Below are 27,786 nucleotides of genomic sequence, written 5' to 3'. Positions count from 1 at the left end.
GAAGGAGACCTTCAGTGAAATGGATTGATAGTAGCTGCAACAATGGGCTCAAACATACCAACAGTTGTGAGGATGGCGCAGGGCTGGCAACATTTCTTTCCATTATACATAAGGTCGTTATGAGTCAGAGCTGATTCTATGACAACTGACAACTAACGACAACAGTGGGGGTCAGGATATTGAAGGATGGGTAGGAGTCCAGTGGAGAGATGTCAGAGAGGGCGGGAAAGCAGTGGTGTCACTGCAGCCACATTGAGGAAAGGGTAGATTCAGAGACATAGCTTTGGGATATAGGTCCCTGGAGAGGACCTGGGGGAGATACAGCTTAACGGGGGGTTGGAGAAGATTGCATGGGGCTCAGGATACCACATTAGGAATTCGGGCTTCACACAGAAGGCGGTGGAAAAGTTCTTGGGTAGGTGAAAGGCAGAAGGTACTGTAAGCTCTTTGAGGGCCAGGGCTGCTCTACTGAGATAGTGCAACAGAGTGAGGGGTTTTCGGATTTTGTGGAGCCAGAACATCTGGGTTCAAATTCCAGCCTCACCCCTATAAGATGAATGCCCTTGAAAAAGTAATGTAACCCTGTGCTTCAGTTTTCGCATCTGTAAAATGAACAGAATAAAAGTAATGACAATAATTGGATTGAGAGTAATAAATGATAATAATGTTGTTATTAGAATTCAACAGACCTAGTGTGATCCTCAGCTTCCTCATCTGTAAAATGGGGAAGGATAATAGTAGCCATATCAATGGACTGTTATGAGGCTGTAATAAGGTGACCTATGCCAAGTGCTTAGCACCACGCCTGGCACATAATAACGGCTCAGGAAGTCTGTGTTGAGCTGAAGCACAGAACTGGGTTTCAGGATGATTCATCTTGGGGTGCTGGCAATATGCATGAGAGCGGGAAGAGATGGGGGGGAGCCTTGCTGGGAAACTGAGTTTGTGGTCCAGAGGAAGGAGAGGAGGTGAGGCCATGGTCCAGAGGGGGATGAGTGTGCAGGGGAGAAGGAGAAGAAGGCTGGGCAAGATGGCGGTGGGAAGGAATGATGGCTCTCAGGAGCCAGGGGAGAGGGAGGAGAAGGGAGGCCTCTGGGCTTGAGCCTGGCTGTATGGAGAGGCTGGAAACATGAGCAGAGCAGGAAGTCAGGCGTACACACAGACAGGTTTGGCAAGAACCGGGACGGTGGGCAGTTCAGCAAGAGACACTGAGTGCTGGGTCTGAGAAGGTGGCACTTTAACAATAGGGGAAACGTGCAAAGAATCTTGGACTTGGGTAATAGGACTATAGGTGATTTAGATGTTTTTCTTTATGCCTTCTTGCAATTTCTAATATAAAAATGAGTATTATTTTATGTCTATAATTTGTACCATATATCTTTATATTTAAGTTTATTTTAAATACATAATACATTCACATGAGTCTAAATTTAAGCAATATATCAGTAAAAACTTTCCCTCCTACCCCTATACTCCAGCCACTCAGTTCTCCTCCTAAGAGAATATATCAGCATTATTCCCTTCTTGTACTGTCTTCCAAAGATATTCTAAGTCTAGTCTAGGATGTATTATTTTAGCATTAAAAATTTATATGGGTTAATAAAAAGACTGAAGGTCAGGTTGAGGCTGGGGTTGGAGAAATAGATTTGGAAGTCATTCACGTGGGTATAATAGATGAAAGCGGGGAGCAGATTAGAAAATCAAGAAAGAAGGTACAGACTGAGAAGAGAAGAGAGCTGAGAATAGTGGGCAGTATGGTGTAATGGTTAGCACATGGACTCTAATGTTCTGCAGACCTGGTCTGAGCTCTGGCTCTGCCACTAAGTAGCTGTGCGCACTTGGCAAGTCATGTGACCTCTCTGAGCCTCAGTTGCCTCACCTGTACAATGGGGATAATTTTCATATCTATCCTCACAGTGTTATTGTGAGGGTTAAATGAGATAGTGCTTAAATAAAGCAGCTAGCACATTGTCTGCCACATGGTAAGACATTCAATAGACGTGAGCCTGCAGTAGACGTGATATTAAAAATATTTAACAACAAATGTAGCGTGGTCCCAGCCAGTCAGAAGTAATACCACCTGTAATGAACTGGTGCTGCCAAGCCCGTGCATTCCAGCTGACCACCTCGGCTTGGGACTGGGGAACAATCAGTGAAGGAAGAACAAGGAAGGTGAATGGTCCTGTGGGGAGTTTCTCGAAAGTCTTGGGAAGGGAGGTATTGAGCCATTTCAAATACCGTCTAGAGAAATTAGACCTGAGAGAGGCGTTTGGCTTGCTGACTTCTGAGGGGGCACTTTTGAGGGCCTGAATGCAGACCACTTTCTGGAGAAATCTAGGGAAGAGAAGGACCAGAGCTGTAGCTGCAGCAGGGTCAGAAACCAGGTACTGGATTGTTTTTAAGAAGGGGAAACCCAAAGTACACTTGTAAACAGTACATATGTAAACAAAGTACATTTGCCAAGATGTTGGAGAGACAAATGATTAGCAGGAATACAAAATTGTTTATACAATGTGATCCCAATTTTATTTCTTTGCTTATGTTATTTGTAACTTTTAATTTTGATGTAATTACAAACTTACAGAAAATTGCAAGAATAGTACAAAGGACTCCTGTATACCCATTTATGTGTCTTTACCAATTGTTTACATTTTGCTCCTATTTTATTTTATCGTTTTCCTTTTTTATTGAAGAAGGAGTCCAGTTGCACAGTGGTTAAAGCGCTCGGCTGCTACCCATCAGGTCAGTGGTTTCAACCCACCAGCAGTTGTGTGGGAGAAAAATGTGGCAATCTGCTTTCCCAAAGATTACAGTGTTGAAAACCTCATGGGACATTTCTACTCTGTCCCACAGGGTCTCTATGAGTCAGTATTGACTTGATGGCAATGACTTTTGTTTTGTTTTTTTAGTAAAGTATAAATTACAGTCAGTAGAACACACAAATTTTAAGTGTACAACTCGACGAAGTTAACATATGTGTAGACCCAGTGTAATCACCAAATGGATCAAGAACTAGAACATTCCCAGCTCCCAGAAGATTCACTTGGGTCCCCTCCCGGTCAGTAACTCCCTTCAAAGGGAAACTGTGTTCTGACTTCTGTCACTAGAGACTGTTTTTTTTTTTTTTGAAATTGTACTTTAGATGAAGGTTTACAGAACAAATAGTTTCTCATTAAACAGTTAGTACACATATTGTTTTATGACAATGGTTAACAAACCCACGACATGTCAACACTGTCCCTTCTCAACCTTGGGTTCCCTATTACCAGATTTCCTGTCCCCTCCTGCCTTCTAGTCCTTGTCCCTGGACTGTTGTGCCCCATTAGTCTCATTTTGTTTCATGGGACTGTCTAATCTTTGGCTGAAGGGTGAACCTCGGGAGTGATTTCATTACTGAGCTAAAAGGGTGTCGGGGGGCCGTACTCTCGAGGTTTCTCCAGTCTCTGTCAGGCCAGTAAGTCTGGTCTTTGTGAGTTAGAATTTTGTTCTACATTTTTCTCCAGCTCTGTCTGGGACCCTCTGTTCTGATCCCGGTAGAGACGAGACTGGTTTTGCCGATGCTAGAACTTCACTTAAATGGAATGATACAGTATCTGCTCTTTTATGTCTAAACTCTTTTACTCAACACAGTATGTCTGTTAGAGTCAACCATGATCTTTTCCCCCAACAGTTTTATTGAGATACAATTCACATACCATAAAGTTTACACTTTTAAAGTATACAATTCAGTGATTTTAAGTTACTCACAGAGTTGTACAACTATTGCCACTATATAATTCCAGAACATTTTCATCACCCCCAAAAAACCTGTGCCCATTAGCAGTCACTTCCTGTTTCCCATTCCCGTCAATCCCTGACAACCACTAATCTACTTTCTGTCTCTATGGATTGCCTATTCTGGATATTTTATTGGGATCACACAATACGTGGCCTTTTGTGACTGACCTCTTTTACTTGTGTTTAAGGTTCATTCATGCTGTAGCATGTATCAGTACTTTATTCCTTTATATTGCCAAATAACACTCCATTATATGGATATACCACATTTTGTTTATTCGTTCTTCAGGTGATGAACATTTGGCTAATCTGAGTTTTTACATGTAATAGTAGTTTGTTCTTTTTTTTCATTGCTGTATAGTATTCTACTGTAGGAACACACTCAGTTATCCATTCTGTGTTGGTGGACTCCCCACACCCCACTCCCCTACTTTTTGGCTATTTTAAGCAGCTATGAACATTTTTGTACATGCCTTTGGTGCATCTAAGCACTCATTTCTGTTGGGTATACATTCAAGAATGGAATTGCTGAGTTATGGTGTATACATGTATATTCAACTTGAGCAGATAGAGCCAAACACTTTTTCCAAAGTGGTTGTACCCATTTACTCTCCCATAAGCAATGTATGAGAGTAGTTGCTCCTCATCCTTGACAACATTTGGTATTTTAATTTTAGTCATTCTGGTGGGGGTGGGGGGACAGCAGTATCTCATTGTGGTTTTCTTTTGCATTCCATGATGACTAATGATGTTGAGCGCTTTTTTATGTGCTTATTAGCTATTTGGATATCCTCTTTTATGTTGTACCCATTTGAAACATTTTACCTGTTCAAAAACACTGGGCTGTCTCTCTTTCTTACCATAGATGTTCTTGATAAATTCTGGGTACATGCCCTTTGTTAGGTATGCATATTGCAACTATTTTCTCTCAGTCTGTGGTTTGACTTTTCACTTTCTTAAATGTGTCTCTTGATGAACAGAAGTTCTTAATTTTATTGAAGTTCAATTTAACAATCTTCTCTTACGGTTAGTGCTTTTCACGTCTTGCTTAAGAAATTTTTGCCTACTTCAAGATCATGAAGATTTCTCCTATGCTTTCTTCTAGAAGCTTTTTTGTTTACTTTTCACATTTAGATCTTTGATCAGTTCTAAATTATTTTCATGTCTGGTGTGAGGTAGGGGTCAAGATTCATTTTTTTCTCATGTAGATATGCAACTGACCTATACTATTTATTAAAAAAGACCATCCTTTTCCCACTTATTTGCAGTAGCACCTTTGTAATAAATCAGGTGACTATGTATGTGTGGATCTCTTAACTTTATTAGAAAACACATGCATCCATATGTGTGCATGTGTACACTCGTGTGTATGTTTGAAGGAAGGAAAAATGTTCGTTAATAGTTGCTATGGCAGGGGAGATTATAGGTGATTTTTCTTTTCTTTCTTTTTAGTATTTTCTACACCAAACATAGTATTATTTTAATACTCAGACAAAACAGAATGAATGTTTTTCTAAAATATCCCAGGAGTGGAAACGATCAAGGGTGCAGGTTCTTGGATGATGGAGGAGGGTGTTAGGTTGGATAGCAAGGCAGGGGACTTCCTTAGTTAGATGTGGGCCTGAGGAAAATGGAAATGATTATTATCAATAGTGCTCTGTTTTAAGTGCACACTACTTAGCAATTTACAAAATATTTTTAGGTCAATGGTCTCCTGTGCTCCTTCCAACAGTTCAGTGGGTTAGGCAAAGCCTGCTAATTATATCCATTTTACAGATAAGAAAACAGGCTCACTGAGTCTAGCTCCAGCATTCACTGTAGACCATTTTATGCCAGGCCTTGTGCTAGCTCTGGATCCAAGGAGCCAAATAAGGCACAACCCTCTGGCAGCTTCTAGCCTGGACAGAGGAAACAACAAATTTCCTTTTGGACATTTAAAATCTAGTGTGTACCTGCTATGAGAGAGGTGAATGAAGGATGGTGTGAGAACACACACAAGGGTATCAAACCTGGCCTGGAGGGTCAGGGAAGGCATCTTCGAAGAGGTAACATTGAAATGAGTCTTTTCTTCTTTTTAATTATGCAAGTGATATATGTGTTAGAAATACAGATAAGCAAAAGAAGAAATCAGTTACAATTCCGCTACCAAGACGTAATATGTTTACACTTTGCTATAATGCCTTTTAAACTTCATTTTCTCTCTCTCTCTCTCTATGACACACACACACACACACACACACACTCCAGATACACACTCATACAACACACATACACAAACATCACACAAAAATGAATGAAATTCTGCTTCAATAGCATTCTCTAATTTATTCTTCCTTAAACCAATACATATCAAAACCAAGAATTTTAATGACTTTGAGTATTTTTCAACATGGATATATGAAAATCTGTTGAATCAATTTCTTATTATTGGACACATAAGTTATTTCTAATAGTGCCTACAAACCATGTTGTAATGAAGAACTTTTTACTCTATGCCGGTGCAATTCTCCGATTATTTTCTCAGGAAACATTCTCAGAATTGTTTGATCAATTTACTTTTTTAGCTGTATCTTGAAATCTGGTCAACAGTGGGCATTTTTATCTTTTTTTTTTCTTTCCAATCTGATAGGCGACAAATGTCACTCCATGCTGTTTTTGTTTGCATTTTTGATTATTATTTTTTTCATAATTGTTGGGGACACACACACACTTTTTTTTTAAATAGCTTGTTCCTGTTTCTGGCCATTTTAATTTTGGTGTATTTTATTTGGGGGTTTTCTTATTGACTGGGAAGAGCTCTTTACATATTATTGATAGCTATTCTTTGTCAGAGTTGCAAAATGTTTTTCCAGTTTTCTTTTGCCTTTAGAATATGTTTTTTCCCTTAAGTTCATTTGGAAGACTAGTTTAATCAAAATAGTAAGAAAATTCCAAAAAGAAAGAATAATGAGGAGAAATTTGCCGTCTCAGATATAAACTATATTATAAAGCTACCATCATTAAAAGCATTGTGTAACTAGCATAGGAACACACAGAAAGATCAAGAGATAAAATTCAAAAACAGCTTCAGGTATTTATGAGTTTAGTATATACTGAAGGTGGTACCTGAAATCAGTGGAGAAAATGGTGTTTGGATAACCGGTTATTAAAAAATTACATTTCTTCCTCATTCCAAAACCGAAATAAATTCCAGATAGATTAAAAGATAGGTGCAAAAAATAAAAAAATTAACAAATAAAAATGACTCTATCATCTTGTAGTCTAACTCCTCTCCCCCTAAAAAAAAGTATGACTTGTCTGTCTACCTTAAAAAAAAACCAAAAAAACATTTCTACAAACACCTGAAAGAATGTGTGCGAGCTTATCAGGTAAAGAGAGGCTTGGAAGGGCATTCCCCGCCTGAGCAAACAAAAGTCAGGAGGTTCAAAGAAGTAAAGCCGACTCTAAAAAAACAGGGTCAGGAATCGAACTCAGGACGCCCACAATGTAATCCTGGGCTGAGTTCACGCCCGCCCCCACAGCCACCATAATTACGTAAAACAGCATTTTTCCCATATATGGTCCTTAATATCTGTTCTTCTGGCAGGATGACATGGGATAGGAAAAACACAGCTCGCGGGGCCGGTATCCGCACCCCCAACATTCCCAGTCCGCTCCCGCTGGCCTCGCCCCAGCCTAGGCAATGCACCAAACCAGCACCGAGTCCTCCGCGTCCCGAGCCTCCTCCTCCTGATTGGACGTTGGCTGCGTCAATCTTCCTCCTCCCTAACCTGTTTGCCGTTGGACCCTCCCTCTGGGCGGGGCTCCCGCCTAGGAAGCGCGGGGGAAGGTGGAGCGGACGGAGGTGGAGGCGGATGGAGAGGACGAGTCTCCGCCCCTCCGGCGCCAGTGGACCCGCCCACCTCTTTTCCATAGGCCAAACTGTCCGTCCATCAAGACGAGGACCAGGCGGCTGCGGGGGCGGGGCGGGAAGGCGGTGAGGAGCCGAGCTGGGTGCGGTGAGGCGCGCAGAGCACCGAGGTTCCAGGGCAGGGCACGGAAGGCTGAGCGAGGCTGACCTGCTGCTGCTCCCGCCTCGCGCGCTCGCCCCACCCGCCGCCGTTCGAGCGCTCGAGAAAGCCCCCTTGGGAGAAGCAGCGCTTGTTCCCCGGGGCAGATCCAGGTTCAGGTGAGCAAGTCCACGGGCAGGTCCCTCCCCTGGCAGGCGGACTGGCGGGCGGCAGCGGCGGCGACCGGACGCGCGGCGTCGGGGGCGAGTGGGCCAACGTGTGGTTATCCACTTCGGCGCGGCCGGGGAGCGGCGCGGGCGGGCGCGATCGCCGCGGGCTCCAGGTCCGGGCACCGCATCCTCGCCAGAGGGGCACGGGCCCCCTGCGCGGGCGCTCGGGACGGCGAGGCCTCTGGGTGCGGAGGAAGGCTTCAAGGCCAGGCGCTCCGGGCACCGTGTCCCTTACCCGCCTGGGCACATTCCCCGGACGGGGCTCGCGGGGAGCCCCGACTTCCCCTGCTGCCGAGGCGCGCGCCTTGTCCGCACCTCGCAAGTGCCCAAGTTGGCCAAACTTTTTAACCCCTTCCGGAGAGCCCTGCTCCTCGGACCCAGCCGAGCGGGCGCGAGTGAGGTGGGGGCGGTCGGGGCAGCGTGGACTCCAAGCAGAGGGTCTTTTGGAAGTTTCCAGGCGTTTTCAATACAGAGGTAACGGGCAGGCAGGGACCGTTTGGCAGCTGTCAAGGCGGCCGCCTGAGTCAGAATCGGACAATTGTGCCGCAGACATTGCACTCACCTCGGTTTCCGCCCTCGTTCCCGACTTCCTCATTCGGCCGGCGGAGTCTGCGGAGGAGGAGGGTGGGGAGAGGTGCGTGCGGAAGGGGACCTGGCGGGACAGGGCCGCGACGCAGGAAAGACCGCCCCCCAGCCCTTTACCTTTGACTCTGTTACCTGGGAATGGCCCGCAGCCGTCGGGGTCGCCCAGGCTTGCACCTGATTCTGCACCCGTTGGCGCCCCGCCTGACCAGGGGCCGGATCTGGACCCTGCTGCTTTAGGACTAGGCCCGGACTAGCGCATCTTTCCTGTGTGAGCCAATCCAGGGGTTTCTAACTCCCCTTGTTCCCGGTGCAGGGATCCTCACCCATGCTGTCCCGGAGCCACGTCCAGGGCCGGTTCTCGAGCCCCCCAGACCTCCCGGGGAGCCTTGTGGTTTCAAACTGAGACAGTCATCTTCAGAACTAGCTTGCCGGCTTCCTCGAGGTTGGGGGCAGGGTGAGTGCCGGGGCTGAGCCTGCGGCCCCACCCAGCGGTGTGTGGAGAAGGCTCCTGGGAAGTCCCAGGTCCTGCTCCGCTGGGCACCACTTCTCCGTTCACTGCATCCTGTTCTGAGTTTAACAGGATTTCAAAGTAACTGTTGAAGAGAAGAGCCTTAGCTCCTTCTCGGTGCAACGCTGTGGCCATTTTTGGTTCACTGTCTTAGCCGGCTGTGATAACTTCACTGGATAGCTTTGTCCCTTCTTGGTAAGGAGGAAGGCTGCTTTAAGGCCTGTTTAGACAATCACTTGATTAATATTAGTCAGTTTACATACGAGGCTGCTATGCGTGGGGTGGGGTGGGGGATACACATGTGTCATCAAGCAAATATTTAACTGGCTTCTCTGTGCCAGGGACTCTGCCAGGTGGTGGGGGTGCGAGGTTGAGTAAGACCTGGCCCCTTCCCTCGGGCACTTGGATAAATCTGTCGATGACTTTAATATGAGGCAGAGATGACAGGGACCCCAGAAAGGTACTGTGAGTCATGGAGGTGGGAGAAAGGAGCCAGCTCACCCAGCAGAGATCATGGGGGCCCCTGGAGGAGGCCTCTGCCCTTGGGATGCTTACAGTCCTAAGAGGGTAGTGGTGGCAACATGACTGAAATACAAAGCCAGCCTGTGGTCAGTGTCCCAAGAATGCCATAGACAAAGGACTTGAGGAATTCCAAGGCAGAGAGGAGCCACTTTAGTCTGGGTGCAGGGAAGCTGCTGTTAGCCAGGAGCACATTGCAGGGTTGGCAAACTGAGGCAGGCATATGGTGTTGGAAAGTGAGCGATCATTTAGTGGATACCTGGGAGGTAATTAAAAGTGTCAACATTGCTCAGTGTAATTTGACAGCCACCATGCTCCAGGATGGCCAGGCCCAGTGACACTGAAGCGCTCCATTCTCCATGCTCAGCAAGTCCTGGCAGTGCCTGTGGGCAGATCCAGGTGCCCGAGAGCCAGGGTTGGCAGGCTTCGTCTGGGGAGTTCTCCAGCCGGTGGGAGAAGGGCAGCCAGAGAGGCGCATAATTTGGAGGTCTGCTTGTCTGAAGGGCGTGCAGATAGATGAAAGAGAAGGTTGGGGCCCTGGTTTTGTTTTTTTTATTCTTAAACTTTTTAACCTGAGGGGCTGGAGATGGGACAACCTCTTCCTTGTAGGATGAAGGGCGTATGTTGATGTAGCCTGCCTTTTGCCTGCTCTTGCTCTAGAAAAAACAAAACAAGGATCTGTTAGCTCTTCAACTGGAGAAAAACACTGAAAAAAAAAGCAGCATTGTTGTGCAGCCTGGTAGGGTATTGCTAGAAGCCAGGATGGCCGGGCTTTCTTCACTTCCTCTTCTAATCCACCAATAAAGTACTTAAGACAGCGTTTACCAGCTTGACATCTTTATTTCAAAAGGAGAGGAGGGTTGACGGTTGTTTTCCTCTGAGCCCAGCCCTGCCCTTGGAGGGGGAGAAAGGGAAACCCAAAGCAAAGGGGGGAAAAATCCATGCCCTGACAGCTTCCTCCCTTGCATCATGTTCCAAAAATATTTAGAAGAACAAAATCTGTGTGTCCTCTTAATTAAACAAACATCCTAATTTGCTGAGCATAAAACAGCATCTCTAAGTGCCTGGGGCAGGAAGTGCATTTTCCCTTTGTGCAGCCCCAGAGAGCCACTGCCTCTTAGCCTTAATCCGTGGTGCACTGAGCCCCTGGGCTCAAGTCCTCCACTGACAACAGAAGGAAGCCCTGGCTGGCCCCTGGGAAGTAGTTCTGGTGGCTTACAGAATCCCATTTTTAGAGCTGGGAAGTAGAGGGGAGGAGGTTGTGGAAAGAATGTGAGCTTTGGTGTTAGGTAGACCTGAGTTCAAATCCTGACCCAGCCACTTTTGTGGCCTCAGGCAAGTTACGTAACCTCCTGAGCTTCAGTTAAAAGAACTAAGGTAAACCAGTTGCTCTAGAGTCACCTCTGTCTCGTGGCGACCCCATGTGCATCAGAGTAGAACTGTGCTCCATAGGGTTTTCAATGGCTGATTTTTTAGAAGTAGATCTCTATCTAGGCCTTTGAACTTCAACCGTTTGGTTAGTAGCCAAGTACTTTAGAAATTTGCACTACCCAGGGACTCCAGTGTATGTAAAGGGCATGATATATAGTGACTAATTAAAAGTTATTTTAAAAACACCGATAATGATTCTTGGGTTAACCAGGGGTTGTCAGGTGAGGAAATGGGGTCCCACAGAGGAGTAACTCAAGCCCTCGTTTTCTGGCTTCTGGCCTGATGCTCTACTTCTGAAAAGGTGTCCTTGTGTGTGTGTGTGTGTGTGTGTGTGTGTGTGTGTGTGTGCGCGCGTGCAGTGCTTGTGGGCTGTGAAGCTAAAGTGGTAAAAACACAAATAGTTCTTGGGCCCATCTGCTGGTGCTTTTGGATGCACTTGGTGATGAGCTGTGCTGAGCAGCCTCAGTACAGGCCCTTGGCCCGGGGCATGCTGTGTGCAAACTGACTGTGGTTTTGTTCTCAAACATGGTTTCTTGTGATATAGATGACGGCCAAGGGGTGGTGTGGAAAAGAGCACTGGACTTGAGCGTCTAGAGACCTGGCTTCCAGCTGTGGCTCTGGTCGAGGGACGTTTTGATTTTAGTTGAAAGTGCTGTTTCGCCCTACAAAGGTATATATCAGCTTATGTGCCCACCAGTTATGTACGAGTGTGCCTGGGACATTGAAAAATGAGCTAATTTTTAATTTCTCCAAGCTATCCCTGTTTCTCAAGCACTCTTGTACCTTATTGGTGGGAGTTTAAATTGTACGGCTCTTTGTAGAAGGTGGTTTGGCAATATCTGTCAAACCATGTCCCTTCTGATGGCATTTTAGGAATTTACCCCACAGATAAATGCAAATGTGCAAAAGGAAAGAAATATCTGAGGCTATTCGTTGTCATAGCAAAAGCTAGGAAATAAGCTAACTGTCCATCAGAAGAGACAAATCACGGTACAGTGGCAATGCTTGCAACCATTAAAAGCATGAGGCCAATCTGTACATACAGATGGGGCATGTACTCCATGATATGTTGTGAGTGAAAAAAAGCTAAATAAATAAAAAAAAAATACAAACTATCCTAAAACTATGGCTCGTGTTAGGGCTAGGGTTAGAGTTAAGGCTAGGTCTAGGTTTAAGGTTAAGTTTAGGGTTATGATATGCTCCCTTTTGTGTAATACGTGGTATATCACCTCTGCATCTGTGCATGGGATATTTCTGGAAAGATTCCGAAGCACTGGTAATAATGGTTGCATCTAGAAACCAGGGCCCAGGGGATAGGATTGGGGGTGAGCGTTACTTTTCACTATATTCTCTTTCATATGTATTGTCTTTGGATGGTCATGTATTCAAAAATTTTAAATTTCTTATCTATATGATAAGGGGACTGGCTGACTAATCTTGTAGATCTCAACTGTAAAATGCTTTGCTCTAGGTTTTAAATTTCTTGCCTCTCTCACTCACTGGCTGTATAGTGAATGCCTGATGTGTGCAAAGAAGAAGGGTCTTAAAAATGGGCTCAATTGGCTCCTTGTGATTAGAGTGCTTTTTTTCTCCCTGATATCACAGCATCACCAGAGTAATCCTTAAATGTCTGCTCCTGATTCATTCCCTCATATTTTGGGAAATGACAGATGGTTGCTTTTGCTTTGCTTTATGAGACTGGGAAGGAATCCCTGGGTTGTACAGATGGTTTCAGTGCTTGGCTACTAACCAAGAGGTTGGTGGTTGAAGTTTACCCAGAGGTGCCTTGGAAGAAAGGCCTGGCAATCTGCTTCTGAAAGGTCACAGCCATGAAAACCCTATGGAGCAGTTCTACTCTGCACACCTGAGGTTGCTGTGAGTTGGAATCAACTCAGTGGCAACTTTTTTTGTGTGTGTGTGTGTGTGTGAGAATAGGAAGCTTTCCTGTGGGTCTGGAAAGTTATTTTGTGATACCCTTTTGCCAGGCTCCTCTGAATCCCCCTAGCTCCAAACCACCCACTACCCTTTTCTGGGTCACCCACGTGAACTAGAAGGAAAATCTGATCAGAGAGCCTAGCCGGGTCCCTGCAAGACAGCCTCAGGTCCTCTGGGAGGAATGTCATGAATCAGGAGTGACATCATGAGTCTGGGTCTGAACTGAGCCTGCTACCACACTGGGGGGATGGTTGGAGGGCTAGGTGCTCAGCTTGTACCCGTCCCTCTGCCACTACTGGTCCCTCGTGCTCAGACAGCAACAGCTGCTTGGGAGGAAGGAGGAGAGCTGCCCCCTTGGGTCTGATGCATGTCTTTTTAAAAAGTAACGTTGGCCGCTGTTGAAATTACTCAGGCCCCGTTCTGAGGACAGGTTTCTCCAGCTGGAGGTGATTCAGCGCCTGGAATGGGACACAGCTCACCGCGCCTGGGCATGTGGGCCCAGAGGAGCCCTTGCTTGGCCTTTGGCTGAGAGGTTGAGGTGATCTCTGAAAACTCAGTCTGACCTCCCAGTTCTCAGTTGTGCCTCTGGCAGCTGTCTCCATCTCTAGCACCATTTGCTTCTCACTGCCCAGAAGCCTGCATGCTGTGGCTTAAGGGAGGCTTGTAGCACCTTCCGGAAGTTGCCACCGAAGGGTGTGGCTTCCCGCTGCACAGGTTGGGCTGAGGCCTGTAGAGAAGCGGTAGTTGGAGCCGTTCTTTCCTGCCCACAAGTCACTTCCTTGGTGCTTGTCAGAGGACCGGTATTTACTAGGGTGCTTACTCAGCCCTGGTGGTGCAGTGGTTAAGAGCTTGACTGCTAACCGAGAGGTCAGCAGTTCGAATCCACCAGCAACTCCTTGGAAACACTATGGGGCAGTTCTGCTCTGTCCTGTGGGGTTGCTATGAGTTGGAATCAACTCGATGGCAATGGGTTTGGTTTTTGTTTGTGTTTTTTGTTTTTACTCAGAGGAGAAAGGGGCCTCTCTCAGTCAGGGCCCTCTCGCCCTGTGGGCCAGCATGATACCTCTCTGTGCACTTTAAACAAAAATTAATTTTTTTATTGTAGTAAATATATATATAACAAAACATGCCATTTCAACATTCTTCATGTGTACAGTTCGGTGACATTTTTTACATTTATCGTGTTGATCAGCCATCACCGTTATCCTTTTCCAAATTTTCCCATCACCCTTAACAGAAGCTCAGTGTCCCCTGAGCGGTGAGTTCCTCTTTCCTCCTGCCCCTGTAACCACTGATAAACTTTTGTCTCTGTACACTTGCCTACTCTAGACATTTCATGTAAGGTAGGATCATATAATGTTTGCCCTTTTTGTAACTCAATGACTTATTTTCTGTGCACTTTTTAATGTGCTGAGGGAGCTATAATCTAATCTCTTTCTTTTCGAAGCTTGTCACTGACCACAAGGACACTTACTTTTTGGGAACGTTAGCCTTAGAGTTGGTGTTTTTTTTTTCCCTTTCATTTTTAATCCTAATTCTGAATGATGCCCCACATAATAGAAAAATAAACACCACCACCAAAAAACTCCTTACTGAATTTACTGAGAATTATAGAATGCCTGAACTGGAAGAACTCTTTGGGATACTTTTGATGTTCTTTTTTTGCAGTTAGAATAGGAGTGATTTGCCCAAACTCATGCTGTGAGTTGGTAGAAAGCATTGGTCACTGGTTTCACTCAATGCCACGCCTTTCTCTAAATCCTGTGGCCTCATTTAGAAGTGTTTTAAAACTGTTATCACCCCTTTCTTCACCTTTATGTACAGTTTAGCCAAGCAACACATATTTAGCTCCTCTAATCTTTCCTCGAGTCTATTCTTCCACTCCTTTAATCTTTTTCTGTTTTATGGAGTTGGAGGAGGCGTAGGGTTAAGGAATGGGGAGGGAGGTGTTTTGGGCTTTTCTGAACTTCTTCCATTTGGACAGGCCACTTAGGCTGAAGGTTCCCACAGTTCAGAAATCAATATTTCCCGTGAGGAAGTGCCAGGCAGCACGGTGGGCCATTTAGAAAGCTACACTGGCTCTCCACGGCCCTTTAGCCAGGCCTGATTTCTAGTAACTTTAAGTTATGTAAGCTATCTGGGGTGATTACTAGCTGGAGACTCCTGAGCGTGTCTCCGTTGGGTGATTGTATTTTCAATACAAAACCCCTTGGCAGAGGAAGCACAGCAAGGGCGCTGGGATCAGGCAGAGCAGATCTGTTAGGCTGATTAATGTGCCTCTTTGAACCTCAGTTTCCCCATCTACAACATGGGGATGCCTGCTGTTGTAGGATCGTTGTAAGGATTATAAATGTGTGTAAAGTGTTGCCGTCTTCCTCCTCCTCCCTTTCTTCTTCCTTGACTTCACATTATCATCAACATCATCTTTCCTCAGGTGGTAGGAGATACATGTCCAAGTTTTAAAGAGTGTAAATTTGTCCAGCAAGCCTGTCCCTTGATAACAAGGTCAGTGACTCAGTTGACTGAAGAACCTGCTGGAAGGCTCCCCAGGCATTGATGCTGAGGTTTCTGAGACCTGCAAATTTTGCATCCTTCTCACCACACAATATAGTTCAACTTTTTGCGGTGATCTGAGCTGGTTCAAGCATTTAAAAAAAAAAAAAAAAAGGTTGTTACAAAGCAGTAGAGGCACCTTATTTAGCATTGTCTATATTGAAAAGCCACCGCGTTTCCTGTGTTTTGCATAAAGTCACTGGGCTGGAGAAGGCAGCTTCCTGTCTGATAAACATAAAGAATGAGGCATTTGGAACAGTTTGGGTGACCTAATCTAACGGGGCCAGAATAGGGGAGAAGATTTTAGAACTCACTGGACTGCGAGGAGCTGGAGGGCAGAGGCGGGGTCTTTTTCATCGCTGTGTCCCCAGGCCCAGCCCCATCCTTGCCTGGCACAGCAGCCCTTAGTCCTGGTTGCACAAATGGGATTTGGGTCTGCCTGGTACTTACTTTTTCATTTAAGTCTGCGGAAGTGGAGCCCCGATAGCTGAAAGCTTTTGACTGCCTTTTAGTGATCTCTCCAACTTACACAAAACTGATGCTTGGTATCTGTCTTGAAATCTCCATGTTGAGAAAGGTGATGATAGCGAGGCATATTAAAGTTTTTATTTTTATTTTTATTTTTTTAACGTTTAAGAGCCAGCTACTGGATGTGAGGGAACTAAACTAAACTAGATGAAACCCATTGCTGCTGAGCCGATTCTGACTCATAGCGACCCTATAGGACAGAGTAAAACTGCCCCATAGGGTTTCCAAGGCTGTGACTCTTTACAGAAGCAGACTGCCACCTTTTTCTCCCATGGAGTGGCTGGTGGGTTTGAACCACCGACCGACCTTTCACTTAGCAGCTGAATGCTTAACTACTGTGCCACCAGAGCCCCTGGATATTAGGGCATTGCCCCCAAATTTCCTCACCAAGTCAACAAAGACTCCCCGAGCTCCTACTGTGTGGCCTGCACTGTGCTGGGCACTGTGGGACTTCAGCAGGGATGGCAGAGAGCCAGTCCCTGTCCTCCAGGAACCCCGTCTGAGCAGGGAGTTGGGACATCAAGAGAGAGACTTGTGACGTGAGGCAGGCCCCTGTAGATGAGTGGGGGAGGAAGGAAGACACTCTGGTGGAGGAGCGCTGGTCTAGGAATCAGGAGATATGGGTTGAAGTCCCAGCTCTTCTGATAATCATAACAACAGTAAAGGTAACAACAACAGTAATAATGGTTACATTTATTGAGTACTTGCTAAATACCAGGCGCTGTGCCTCTACATGAATTATCTCATTTAGTTCTTACCACACTCCCATGAGGTGGTAAATTATCCCCATTTTACAGATGAGAATACTGAGCTAGAATTCAGGCTTGGGCGCTCTGACTCAGAACCCTTGTGTGACTTTGTAGATGCCCTTCACTGTTGGACTTGTGTTTCTTCCCTTGGTACTGAGGGATTGGGCTGGCCCTGAGGCCTTCTCCCTTACCAGTAGCTGAGAATTAATTAAAAGAGCAGAGTTTTGGGCCTTAGTGGAATGGGGCCTCATACTCCACAGTGCAGTTGGCTACTGAGAGCGAGGTTGCCAGTTCAATAGTGTTGCCTTGGCTACTGACTTCACCTTTAACCCCAACCGGCCGTTTTTCACATTTTGGCCACAAAGGAGGGCAGGTGAAGAGACTGAGGCCAGGTGGGCCTCAGTCCAGGCCCTCACTGAGCCTGCCTGCTGTGAGCAGTGTTCCCTGGGGACCCAGGCAGCCAGCCAGCCAGACGAGAGTCCGCCTCTATCTGACTGGTAGGCTCTTCTTCACGACAACCCACTTACATTTCTCCCTTCATCCACCCATCCAGCAAATCCTTAGCCATTCGTTAACCATTCCCAGCGCTTCCTTTATGTGCCAGGCACTGGGCCAGGTGCTGGGAATATTGAGGTGAAAGAAATGGGTCCGTGGTCTCCAGGAGCCGATGATGTCCCACCAGATACAGAGTGCTGGAAGCCCAGGGCTTTCTCAGAAGGCTTCCTGGAGGAGGCGGCATCTGAGCTGATTGCAAGGTAGGGGTGTGACACTACAGGTCTAGGGAACAGGGCTGGGGCCTTGTTTAGTCACCTAGTGAGAGCTTTGTTCAGTGGTGATTTAGGGCAGTCAGGGCATCTGAGTCACCCAGGGCTAGTGAGACATTTCCTCTCCTCCTTAGAAGCTCCCAGCGTAGCCTCATACATGGCGATGGCCCAGCCAGGCCTGCTTCCCTGTGCCATGTCTTGGGAGATGTAGGAGTACAGAGTCCCCTCCTCCCTCCAGTCTACATTCTCTTGAGCCTGCTGGTCCTAGATCATTACCCCTCCGTGGCTGCTGGCGAGTCTTCCTGTGGCTCTGGTCGTGTGGTTAGCAAGTTGTCCCCAGCTAAGGGACTTGGGATGAGGTTGTTCACAGAGTATTGAGAGACAAAATGGTTACTGAAATCAGTTCCCCTTTTAAAGTAAAGAAGAAAAAAAAGGAAGGGTTTGTTCACAGCACAAACATTATAACAACAAAACTGGCAAGAAGCAAACTTGCCCCTCTCCCCATCTACTGTTTGCTTTTTTCTGGGTTTCCTGTCCATGTATGCACATATTTTACAAAATCGTAAACAGAATGTAGATACTGTTGTTGTGTATCCTGACTTAGTGCTATAAACTTTTCTGTGTTGCAAGAGTTTCTACAATCATTTTAACGGCCGTGTTATGGTCCACTGAGGGGAAATCAAAACTCCTTGCCATCGAATCAGACTCATAGCCACCCTATAGGACAAAGTAGAACTGCCCCATGAGGATTTCCAAGGCTGTAATCTTTATGGAAGCAGACTGCCACATCTTTCTTCCGCAGAGCGGCTGGTGGGTTCGAACTGCAGACCTTTCGGTTAGCAGCCGAGTGCTTAACCACTGAGCCGCCAGGGCACCTTCACTGAGGGAAGAACCATTATTTATGTTGCCAGAAAGTTCCACGGGCTTTGTGGAGTCTTTTGGAAATTCATTCATCCAGCAAATACATCCTAATCACCTATGCTAGGCTAGGTGGTCAGGATACAGGTGAATGAGATGCCGCAGGCCCCGCTCCGAAGGAGCGCACAGTCTAAGCACAGGAAAAAATCCCCTCACTTCAGCGCTGTGGGTTGTGACAGAGATGGGCTGCAGAGGTAGTGACAGAGATGGGCTGCAGAGGTAGTGGCAGCTCAGATGCCCAATTCAAGTTGATGGAAAACAGGTAAAACTGCTTTGTCATTAGAGGTGATAAAGCCTAGGATAAAGCTGGGAGATTGTCCCTTTGGAGGAAAGTCTTTGACCTACTGAGTTGTTTCCCACCCCTCACCCCTACTCCCAAATGTATGTGCCAGCCAGGGGTCTATTTTTTCCTGTCTCCTCCCTCATCCCTTGCAGCTACAAGGCCTGGGCCAGAAAACGTGCTGGGAGGAAGTGAGGGAGCAAAGACCCCAGGGAACACTGTCAGCAGGGAGGTGGGTGAGGCTGAGAGTGTGCTGGGAGGGGGTGGTCTCCAAATGTCCCAGGGCCCCTGGCAGGCGTCTGGAGCTGTGTCTCCCTCCTCCCCCAGGATGGGGAGTGAATTGTAGCAACAAGTTGCAACAGTTTACTTTTGTTGCCAAGAGGAAGCTTCAGAGTCTGGGTGGCTCCTTCAGTGCAGATGGATGTTTTTAGAAGGCCGCATGTTTGGTGGTGGGCTGGGTGGTCATGAGAGGAGGCGGTGGGTCCCTCAAGGAGTAGACTGGAATGCAGGGGTTGTCTTGGCTCTTGTATTTTCTCTCATTCCACATGAAACGCTTTCTGTTTGTTCACTTGTGGGGTGCTGTAACTTCTCTGCTCTTGCCCCAGCCTCAGCTCTCCAGTCAAGTGACTCTGACCCCAACTTTGCTGTCTTCCTAGAGAGCAGGAGCTAAGTAGTTTGTTGTTGGGAAAGAGACAGAGAGAGGCTTGTTGTCATCCACCCACCCGCCACGGGAATGGAGAGGGCTGGGGGCGGGGCCACAGGCATGGTCCCTGGGACACTTTAAATGGTCCCAGGTTTTGTGACCTGGTTGCTTCCCCTTTCCAGCCTGCAGCTGGCATTTAGATCAGTACCAGGCTTCTCTTGGGTTTGAGGTTTGACTAGGAAAGCTTTTAACATGGCCCTGATCCACACCCCCCCCAACCAGTTAAGTACACACCAAAAAGAAAAAAAAAACCCTAAACCTTGTTTTTTTACATATTGACTTAAAATTAGTAATACTCGCAAATCCTGGTTCTGGGATTCCAGCACCTGGTGGATTACAATGCTCGTGGGTGTGAAGGTGAGACCCTTTGTATCTTTTTTATCATTTATCTCCTGTTACCTTTTTTACATACACTACAGTTTGGTGGTGATTATAGGCTAGAGATTCTTTAAATCTGCACTTTTTTTTTATTATTTACTAACTCATATTGAAGGAGGTGCTAGGAACAGAGAGAAAAAGCAGGAGGAAGTGGGGTGTGGGGATGTGAGTGGGTGACTTTGGAAGCAGCTGTGGGGTTTAAATCCTGTTTTCACTCAGTTTATGTATTCATTAGATATGTATCAGATGATGGCTGTGTGCTCGAGACTGTTCCAGGTGCTGGGGCTCCATCACTGGGTAAAACAGACCAAAGCCCCTGCAGTTTGGGTTCTGTTGGGAGGGGGGCAGACAGCCATCAAACAAGTTCAGTGTGGTCAGTCAAGATGGTGGTGAGTACTCTGGAGAGCAGACCACGGGACAAGGGGAGAAGGGAGTGGGGTGCCAGGGCAGTGAAGGGTTCTCTGATTCAGGGACACCTGTAGGAAGCTCAAAGGAATGGAGGGAATGGGTCGAGCCCTCCAGGGTGTTTCTCTGTGTCACTAGCTGTCCATCTGACCACTCTGAGCCCCAGTTTCCTCATCTATAAAGTATGGTTCTTAAAATCTATCTCTCGGTGTTCTTTTTTAAAAATTTTATTGTGTTTTAGGTGAAAGTTTACAGCGCAAATTAAGTTTTCATTAAAAAATTTATACACAAATGGTTTTGTGACATTAGTTGCAATCCCTGCAATGTGTCAGCCTTCTCCCCCTTTCCCTTTCCACCCGGGGTCCTCAGTGTCCATTCATCCAGTTTTCCCGTCCCTTCCTGCCTTCTTGTCTTTGCTTTTGGGCAGGTGTTGCCCAGTTGGTCTCGTATACTTGACTGAACTAAGAATAAACAAAGATGTGTGTTATTGTTTGTTTTATAGACCTGTCTAATCTTTGGCTGAAAGGTGGACTTCAGGAGTGGCTTCAGTTCTGAGTTAGCAGGGTGTCTGGAGGGCTGTAGTCTCGGAGGTTCCTCCCGTCACTGTCAGACCAGTAAGTCTGGTCTTTTTTTGTGCATTTGAATTTTGTTCTACATTTTTCTCTCATCCTCTATTGTGATCCCTGTCAGAGTGGTCAGTAGTTTTCTTGGTGTTTTTTGAGGAGATAAAGTATGGCAGACACAGAATACAGTGTTGAGTTCATGGTGGACCCCCCCAGTAGGTGTTAATCTCCATGTCCCTCCCCGTCTGCCCCCCTTCCCACCCCTGGTTCACTGGATCACCTTTTCCTTCCCCCACTTTCATCCTCTCTGCTCCCCAGTTCCATTTCTGATCAAAGCACTTTAGTAGCTGGCACTTGGAGTGGCCCAGGAATGAGGGTGTCCCGGCTGCTCCCAGCTCTGGTTGTCTGTCTTCCTCCAGGGATGATTGCACCCCTGCCCAGTGGTTGACATGTTTTTGTTGTGGCCCAGGTGTTCTTGGAGATGGCCTCTCCCCTCTGAGGAGCCCTAAGCACTGCTTTTTTTTTTTTTTTTAAATTGTGCTTTAGGTGAAAGTGACCCTAGTTGCTATCCCTATAATGTGACCGCATATTTGTCCTTTTCACCCCGGATTTCCTGTGTCCGTTCAACCAGCTCCTGTCCCTTTCTGCCTTCTCATCTCGCCTCTGGACGGGAGCTGGCCATAAGCATTGTTTATACACTAACCAAAACCAAAAAACCAAACTCGTCGCTGTCTAGTCGATTCTGACTCACAGTGACCCTGTAGGACAGAGTAGAACTGCCTCATAGGCTTTCCAAGGAGTGGCTCGTGGGTTTGAACTGCCGACCTTTTGGTTAGCAGCTGAGTTCTTAACCACTGTGCCACCAGGGCTCCTGTACACTAACAGGGATTAACAATTGTAGACAACTTGTACAAGACTATAACCTTGAAATCCCAGTTGCTGGCCAAGGTGATGGATGGCAGCTACTTGAAATTTGCTTTGCTAAATGCTTCGCTGTGTCCACTCTCCCATTGTACCCCGGTCATGCCTGAGCACTTCTCTGTGCAGGGTTGAGACTGGGACCCTTGCACCTATGTCTTGCCCATGGTAGGCATTTAATGAATGCTTGAGAGATGGATGAACGTGTTCATACCTGAATGCCTCCAAAATGCATGAGATTGAACATACCTGGGTTCAGTGTCCAGCACCATCACTTGGCTCTGCATGATCTTAGGTTGGTGGTTTATTTCTTTGGGTTCTGAGGATGGCCATGGTGATGTGTATGACCCTAGTACTTACATAAATGAGAGACAGTGGTGGTTTAGTGGTAGAATTCATGACTTCCATACAGGAGACACTGGTTCGATTCCCGGCCAGTGCACTTCATGCTTAGCCATCCGTCCCTTAGTGGAGGCTTGCGTGTTGCTATGATCTTGAACAGGTTTCAGCATAGCTTCCAGACTAAGACACACTAGGAAGAAAGGCCTGGTTATCTACTTCCAGAAAATCAGCCATTGAAAACCCTATGGATCACAACCCCTATGGATCACAGCAGTCTGATCCCATTGTGCATGGGGTTGCCATGAGTCAGGGGTTGACTTGGTGGCAGCTAACAACAGCTTAGATGAATAGGCAACAAGGACTCTGGAGGCAGACCGCCTCTCCTGATCCTGATTCTCCCACTTGGTAGCTCTTTGCCCTTGGGCCCATCATGTACCTTTCTGTGCCTCAGTTTCCTCATCTGCGGTATGAGGAAGATGAGAGAAGTAAAATAAGAGAAGCTACCATGGAAGATACTGGTGCTCAAGAAAGTTTAGCTGTTTTATTTATATACAATTGTCCAGGCTAGCAAGTTTCCTTGTGTTTTTATCTATTTAAAAAATCTATTTTTTTGATCCCCTTGTAAAGTTGGATGTCACATTCAGGCTATGGCAATTAAAGTCTCACAGTTCCATGAGGGCGACACTGTTTGTGTTCCCATTTTATAGCTGGGAAAATTGAGACTCCAAAAAGCTAGGTGTGACTTGCCCCAAGTAGCAAACTCTTTGATTTTCAGGCCAGTCCATTCCATCTCTGCTACCACTGCGTCTCCTGCTTTCTCATCCCACCCAAACCACTATGTGGAAAAGATTTATGAAACGGAGGTTTTATAAACATTTGTGTCTTTGTACATAACCTTAAAGCAGCAGTGGTTGTTGAGGCCCCAGTGCCTAGCTGGCTTTATCATGCCAGATATAAAACACCACCCCCCCAACCCTCCCAGAAGTTATGATACCTAGTCCACTTTCTGGACCTGAACTTGAACCTGTTTTTTAACCCCAGAAACTGTTGACCAAGTAGAAGCTGGATGCCCTGGAGGAAACACCCCAAAACACCAAGACAAGTGTATATGGTAATCATTACCCCAGTCCTTTGCCAAGTGACCTGTGGTCGTTTACTCAGTGAGCAACAACACATACATATATAGTCCACCCTGCCCCATGGAGACACAGCCCAGAGATGAGGGCGGGCGAGTGGGTGGTGACAGGTCTAAGATCTCTGCTCAGCCTGGCTCTTGCGGGGAGCCTGCACTGTTCTTCCCTCCCTCAGCCTCCCAACGCTGCCTTTTTCTTCCATAGCCCACCAGTGTTCTCAGCTGCCTTCTGCCCAGAGCGGGCCCGCCGCCCACCAACTGTTTCCCACATTTGCCAGGGTGAGGAGGAGGTGGGATGTGCCTCGCCAAGTGCTCAGGAAAAATGCCTCACAGTGAGATGAATTATGCACTCTCGCAGCCTGTGGCATTTGCAGGGCTCCTCAGCCGCTTTGCCTTCTCACCTCCGACTCTCTCTACACCTGCCTCCAACTCTACCTGGGCCTCTGGCCACGTCTCTGGCCAGCACTCTAAGCCTCTGTCAGAGAGGGAGAAAGATCTTGGCCTCTTGTTGAGAGTGGAGATATAGCATCGAGCCCTTCCCCGCTCCCCTTCCCGCTGTGTGACACGGGAGAGGTAGTGTTTCCTGGTGACTTGGTGTTCTCAGAGTGAGGGGACTCCACTCCTGTGACACAGGGGAACAGGCACTTCCAGGTGGTAGAGCGAACCTTCCCGGTGACATGCACCTGGGAAGACCAGCGCATAAAAGAGTGGACAGGGCTGGGTCTCTGACCCTTTAAAGCAAGCCCAAGGCTTTCATTGCCCCCTCCCCCCTTCCTTCCTTCTGGCTTCAGACAAGAATCTGAAGAATGTGACACTCTACTGGGGACATTAGCAACGATGAGGGGGAGCTTGGGGAAGGATTCAAGGTTTCTTCCAAGGGCTTTACCACTAGCCTTTGTGCTCCTGGACTTGGGACATTCCACATTGGTTGTGGCTGGGAGTCACTGACAGCTACAGGCTTGTTACGTTCCTGGCTGTTCAGTTTGAACCTGGAGTGGGAGTGGGAGACAAACCGCTCCTCCACCTCTTCCCCACACTCCTAGAGAACTCAGGTTAAAAGCAGTGTGGAAGGGAAGGTGAGACTGACTTGAGGGCGTTGGACGGTTGCTACTACTTCAGCTGTAGGTGACAGGGAGATCTTGGGTCACCCCCGTCTTTCCCCTTCCTGATCATATCGATAACTGCTGCTTATCAGGGTCTACTGTGGATATTGGTGCGTTTGCTGCCTTGTTGTTTCTTTATAGGCAGTGAGTCCAGTGGTTAGCTGCAAAGACCCTGGAGCTGAGGTGAGACATCCAGGCTACAGACACCAACAGCTGCTGCCTGTGTGCCATTGAGCAAGTCACTTAAACATTCTGGGCCTCAGTTTCCTTATCCGCCAAACAGGATACTTGATAGAACCTATCTCAGGGTTGTTATGTAGGTTAAGTAAGATCATACATGAAAAACACTCAGAACTAACTGTTACTCATTAACTCGTTGCCATCGAGTTGATTCTGACTCATAGTGACCCTATAGGACAGAGTAGAACTGCCTCAGAGGGTTTCCAGGGAGCAGCTGGTGGATTCGAACTGTCAACCTTTTGGTTAGCAGCCGAGAGCTAACTGTTAGTGGTTACTATTTGTCATAACAGTCCTGTAGATGGGCTTTGTAATTCCTATTTTACAGATGAAGAAAGGGAAGTTCAGAACATTTGAGTAACATACCCAGATTCCCTCAACCAGTGAGTGGTGGATCCAGCACTAACATCCAGGGCAGTCTGACGTCTGCGTGTTACCTTCCGCCCTGACCCCAGCATCCTCTGGTGCGTGTGTGCAGGCTTCTGTGTACATGTGTGTGCATGTGTGCATGTGTGTATATGCGGCTTAGCCCAGGGCAGGATGATACAGCCCAAACCTGGCAGCTCCCCAGGACAGGGACCCCTGCATCTTCCCTTCTCACACCTGCAGGGCTCATCCCTGGCCACTTTGGAACTAGACTGTGGCTCGGCCAAAAGAGCGATTCTTGGCGGGTGGTAAAATAAGCAGAGGCCAGGTTTCTGGTGAAGGACGGGGTGAGGTCATTCCTGCTGGCCAGGCTCCCCACTCAAGGACAACAGGGGCCAGCCAGCATTCCAGACCAGGGTGCTACTGCAACCTGCTCTGGGAACTGCAAGCCAGTTTTTCTTTAAAGTGTGAAATAAGTGGGAGTTATCGTCACTGCAGGGCTCTTATTTGGCTTATTTTTCCTGGGGAGGCAAGAGGCTCTGGGGGCGCTGCTTGCCCACCCCAGCATCTCTGAGAAGCTTGGCTCTGCCACCCACTGCCCAGAGCTGGCACTGCGCTGGCTTAATTTAGAACAGGATGAAGCGATGGAAACAGAGGGAGAGAGACATTTCTGTTCACTAGTCCTTTAGTTTTAAGTTTACTTGTTCTGGAGTCCAGGGTAATCCAAAGCAGCCAGGGGAAATGGCCTCTCCATCCCCACCACCCCGAATCCTCGCCTTACAATGCAGACTCTCACAACTGGATTGTACTAACAGAACCTTAGCTTCCTAAACCTCTCCCTTAAACAAAAAAAAAACCAACAACGAAACACCAGACCCATTGTCATTGAGTCAATTCTGACTCATAGTGACCCTATAGGACAGAGAAGAATTGCCCTATAGGGTTTCCAAGGAGCGGCTGGTGGATTTGAACTACTGACCTCTTGGTTAGCAGCCGTAGCTCTTAACCAGTGCGCTGCCGGGGCTCCAAACCTCTCCCTTAGTTCCTGCTTAGTCCCTGGGAAGGTACTGACAGACGAGAATCCTTTTCAAGTTTTTGTTCCTATTGCCTTGGTAGAGAAGGCCACTTATCTTTTTTCTCTAGGTCTGGAGTTTATATTTGTAATCAGGGGGCTCCTAAAAAGTCCATGGACTAGACTGAAGGCCCCCTAAAATGGTATGCAAAGGGTTCACCAGAAAACCAGTTGCTGTTGAGTCAGTTCCACCTCACTGCGACCTCATGTGTGTCAGAGTACAACTGTGCTCCACAGGGTTTTCAGTGGCTGATTTTTCAGGAGTAGATCACCAGGCCTTTCTTCCAAGGCACCTCTGAAAAGGTTGAACCTCTAACCTTTTGGTTAGCAGCTGAGCACATTAACCATTTGCACCACCCAGGGGACTCCAAAAGGTTCACAGTCTTCATCAAATTCTCAAAGGGGTCCTTGATGGCCAAAGTTAGGTTAAGAGCCAGTGATCTAGAGAAATATAAATTTGGATGTTCTGTTTAGTGTAAGAGTGTATGTATGTATGTGTGTAAGCAGATATGCAATATGGACCATTATCAGCAGGAGGGTCTGTTCTCTCTAGGGTTAGGTTATACCCCAGGGATATAAATACGTGGAGAGCACCTTCCCTGATTGCATCAGTTCAGGGTAACAATCTTCCTCTCTCATCTGACCTTTGTTGTAATAAACCTTTAATGTCACATCTTGAGTGTCTCTTCAGTGTGGCACTGGGGGTGGAGACTTGAGTGGCAATGTTTCCATTGGAACTGGATTTGATTTGTCGTAATTTTGAATACTGAGGAAACTGGCATCTTCTTTCCGTCCTTGTGCTCTTCCACCTGGACTCCTGGTCCTCAAAGGATGTTGCATAAGCCCCCATCTTTAGGCAAGCCGCTTCACCTCTCTGAGCCTCTGATTTGTTCTCTGTTTTAAGAGGGGTTTGAGAAGCCCTAGGTGGCACAGAAGATTAAGTGCTTGGCTATTAACTATAAAGTTGGCGATTTGAATCCACCCAGAGGCACAGTGGCTGCAACAGTGGGTCAGACCTAGCAACGATTGTGAGGATGGTGCAGGACTGGGCTGTGTTTTGTTCTGTTGTACATGGGGTCGAATGGAACCCAACAACAACAACAGTAGCACCTTGGAAGAAAGTCCTGGTGATCTACTTCTGAAAGATCATAGCCATTGAAAAGCCCATGGAAAACAATTCTACTCTGACACGCATGGGGTCGCCATGAGTTGGGATCAACTCACTGGCAACTGTTTTTGTTTTGGGGGGAGGGATTTTGGGGGGCAGCAGAACACCTGCCTCGGCTTGGTCAAGGTTGTGAGGATAAAGTGCCGGAAATGGTGTGAGACGAAGGTGTCTTAGAAATGTCAGGTGAGTGAGGTGCTATGGCTGCTATCTTACCTGCCTGAGGCTGCACTCTCCCTCAGAGCCTCCCTTTGTTTGGTCTTGAGTGCTTGGCTTAACTGGCTGTGTGATCCCGGGCAAGTTGCTGACCTAGTCTGAGCCTCATCCACCTAGTGATTGTTTGGCCAGGTTGGTGTTTTCAAACTGGCCATGGAGACTCATTGGCAGGTAGTGAAATGACTTAAGTGGGTTGCAACCAATATGTTTAGAGATGAAATAAAGTAGCTCAAATGTATCATTTCGAGAAGGACTTGTTTGACATGCTTGTGTATGTTTATATACTAGATTGTGAAAAGTTTTTTAAACTGATTTTGTTTTTTAACTGTAGCTCGAAATAGAAAAAAAGTTTGGGCCCTCAAGAAGAGATGCCCTGGGAGGCCTCTTTCAGCCTTGATTGTGTGGTTCCCGCCTGCAGGA

At 47.0% G+C, this 27,786-nt stretch overlaps 1 protein-coding gene across 2 annotated transcripts in view; it reads left to right on the top strand.

The window, feature by feature from the left end:
- Nucleotides 1-7,777: 7,777 nt before the first annotated feature.
- Nucleotides 7,778-27,786, top strand: part of MYH9 (myosin heavy chain 9) — a 103,563-nt gene continuing 83,554 nt past the window's right edge. For both annotated transcript variants that reach the window (XM_004373814.2, XM_023729038.1), the window contains exon 1: nt 7,778-7,945. The gene's annotated coding sequence lies outside the window, so the exon portion shown is untranslated. The remainder of the gene's footprint in view (nt 7,946-27,786) is intronic.

Source organism: Trichechus manatus, unplaced genomic scaffold (genome assembly GCF_000243295.1).
Source record: "Trichechus manatus latirostris isolate Lorelei unplaced genomic scaffold, TriManLat1.0 scaffold00027, whole genome shotgun sequence".
Taxonomy (NCBI): domain Eukaryota; kingdom Metazoa; phylum Chordata; class Mammalia; order Sirenia; family Trichechidae; genus Trichechus; species Trichechus manatus.
The sequence above is the reverse complement of the archived record's forward strand: the minus strand, read 5'-3'. Positions and strand labels throughout refer to the sequence as shown.